This window comes from Rhinopithecus bieti, unplaced genomic scaffold, assembly GCF_001698545.2.
Source record: "Rhinopithecus bieti isolate Rb0 unplaced genomic scaffold, ASM169854v2 scaffold_20069, whole genome shotgun sequence".
Taxonomy (NCBI): Eukaryota; Metazoa; Chordata; class Mammalia; order Primates; family Cercopithecidae; genus Rhinopithecus; species Rhinopithecus bieti.
Window position 1 is genome coordinate 822,002 of NW_016809702.1, and position 2,903 is coordinate 824,904.

The 2,903-nt window shown below is 38.5% G+C and overlaps 1 pseudogene; it reads left to right on the plus strand.

Moving 5' to 3' along the window:
- The first annotated feature begins 603 nt into the window (after window positions 1-603).
- On the plus strand, window positions 604-1,084 carry LOC108540880 (coiled-coil-helix-coiled-coil-helix domain-containing protein 2 pseudogene; annotated as a pseudogene).
- Window positions 1,085-2,903: the final 1,819 nt, after the last annotated feature.

A 2,903-nucleotide genomic window follows, 5' to 3' on the forward strand; every position in this document is an offset into this window, starting at 1 on the left:
TAATTTCAAAACTTACTACAAAGCTACAGTATTAAAAAAAAAAAAAAAAAAGTGATACTGGCATAAAGACAGCTATATAAACCAATGGAAAAGAACAGAAAGCCCAGAAATAATCACAGAAATATGGGGCCAAATGATCTTCAACAACAGTGCCAAGACCACTTAATGGAGAAAGGACATTCTCCTTAACCAATGGTGCTAGAAAAACTGAATATTCACATGCAAACAAGTAAAGCTGGATCCTTACATCATACTTTTTTAAACTCAAAATGAGTCAAAGATCTAAAGTTAAAAGCTAAAACTATAAACTCTTGGAAAAAACAAGGGAAGATCTTCATTAGATTGGATTTGACAACAATTTCTTGGATACAACACCAACAACACAGTCAACAAAAGTAAAAATTAAAGAATCGTTTTTTTCATGAAAGTTTAAAACTTTTTGCATCAAAGGACGCAATCAACAGAGTGAAAAGAAAACCCACAGAATGAAGAAAATATTTGCAAATGATATATCTGATAAGGGATTCGAATCCAGAATAAGCAACTCCTAAAACTCAATGACAAAAACAAACAACTCAATTCAAAAATGAGTATTACCACACGCTGAGCCGCCGTGCAGCTAGGATGCCATTGTGGAAGCCGAAGCCGCACCTCCTGCAGGGCTCCTCCCACCAGCCGGGCACCTCAGATGAGAGCTACACCCAGGCCAGCACCAGCAGCTCAGCCGCCAGCAGTGGCACCCCCATCTACAGTTGGCTCTCCTGCTGCTGCGCCCCGGCAGCCAAGTCTGATGACCCAAGTGGCAACCACTGCAGCTGGCATAGCTGTAGGCTGTGCTGTGGGGCACACACTGAGTTATGTCCTTACTGGGAGCTTCAGTGGAGGAAGTAATGGTGAGCCTGCAAAACCTGACATCACTTACCAGCAGCCTCAGGGAACCCAGCCAGCACAGCAGCAGCAGCCTTTTTTCCATGAGATCAAACGGTTTTTGGAGTGTGCCCAGAACCAAGATGACATCAACAAGCTCTGTGGGGCTTTCAATGAAGTTCTCAAACAGTGCAGACTTGCAAACAGATTGGCCTAATCAAGAAGTTCAAATTGGAGAAATGGAAAAGCAGCTCTCATAGCCAAGTTAATTCACTATTAAAATATAATTGATGGTAAAGGTATAAAGTATAACCATCAGTTAAACCTCTCGTGTGTCATTTGTAGCTTCCTTGCTTCAGAATTGAAATGGAAGAGGGTGTTGTAACTGTGTAGAATTTCATTAAGATGGTGTAGAATTTGGGGCTGGGGAAACGTTTGTGTGCCCTCCTTAAACTGGCTGTTACAATTTTATTCCTTGTGAGTTAATTAGAATAAGGTGATTTTCTTCCAAGAAAATGAGTATTTCTCTAGAAGATAAACAAATGGCCAATAAATACATGCCTTAGTCATTTGGAAAATACAAATCAAAACCACAGTGAGATACCACTTCACACAAATTAGAATGGCTATTTTTCATGAAAATAACAAGCATTGGTGATGATGTGGAGAAATTGGAACCCTCATGCATTGCTGGTGGAATGTAAGATGGTTCAGCTGCCGTGGAAAACAGTTTGGCAGTTCCTCTAAAATTCAAAACATAAAATTGCTATATAATCCAGCAATTCCACTCCTCAATATATACTCAAAAGAACTGAAAGCAGGGACTGAAACAGATACTTGTACACCAATATCCCTTAAGATCCACAGGGGATTGGTTCCAGGACCCCCCTTGGATACCCAAATCTGCAGATGCTCAAGTCCCATATATAAAATGGTGTAGTTTTGAGAAAGCAATCAGTAGACATAAGGGAAAAAATGGTGTAGTATTTATATAAACCTATGCATATCCTCCCATATACCTTAAATCATCTCTAGATTACTTATAATACCTAATATACTATAAATGCTATGTAAATCAATGTTAATACTGTATTTTTAAATTTGTATTATTTTATTGTTGTATTTTTTTTTCCAATTTTTTTTTTTTTTTTTTTTTTTTTTGAGACAGAGTCTCACTTCATAGACCAGGCTGGAGTATAGTGGTGTGATCTCGGCACACTGCAACCTCTGCCTCCCAGGTTCAAGTGATTTCTCATGCCTTAGCCTCCCAAGTAGCTGGGATTACAGGCGCACACTACTATGCCCAACTAATTTTGTATTTGTAATAGAGATGGGGTTTCACCATATTGGCCACACTGGTCCCGAACTCCTGACCTCAGGTGATCCACCTGCCTCAGCCTCCTAAAGTGCTGGGATTACAGGCATGAGCCACTGCTCCTGGCCATTCCAAGTATTTTTTAACCCATGATTGGTTGAATCTATGGATGCAGAACCCACAAATACAGAGAGACAATGTACTATTCATAGTAGCCAAAAGGCAGACAGGAATGAAATTTCAATACATGCCACAACATGTATAACGCTTGAAAATATTATGCTAAGTGAAATAAGCAGACACAAAAAAAGACAACTATGGTGTGATTCCACTTGTATGAGATATATAGAATAGGTAAATTCATAGGGACATAAAGTAGAATAGTGGTTACTAGGGACCTGGGGAGAGGGGAGAATGAGGAGTTACTGTGTAATGGGTAGAGTTTCTGTTTGATGTGATGAAAAACTTCTAAAATGAATAGTGGTGATGGCTGCACAACACTGTGAATGTACTTAATATCAATGAATTAATAGTACTCTCCAAATGGTCAAAATGATAAATTTTTGTTATATTTATTTACCACAATAAAATAAAACACTCTAAAAGGGAATTCAGTCCCCAGCAGAGGCCATATCTGCATTTTTCCTGGATCAACCATGGCTCAGTTGGGTTTCAGAGCCTTATTTTTTTTTTTTTTTTTTTTTTTTTTTTTTTTTTTTTT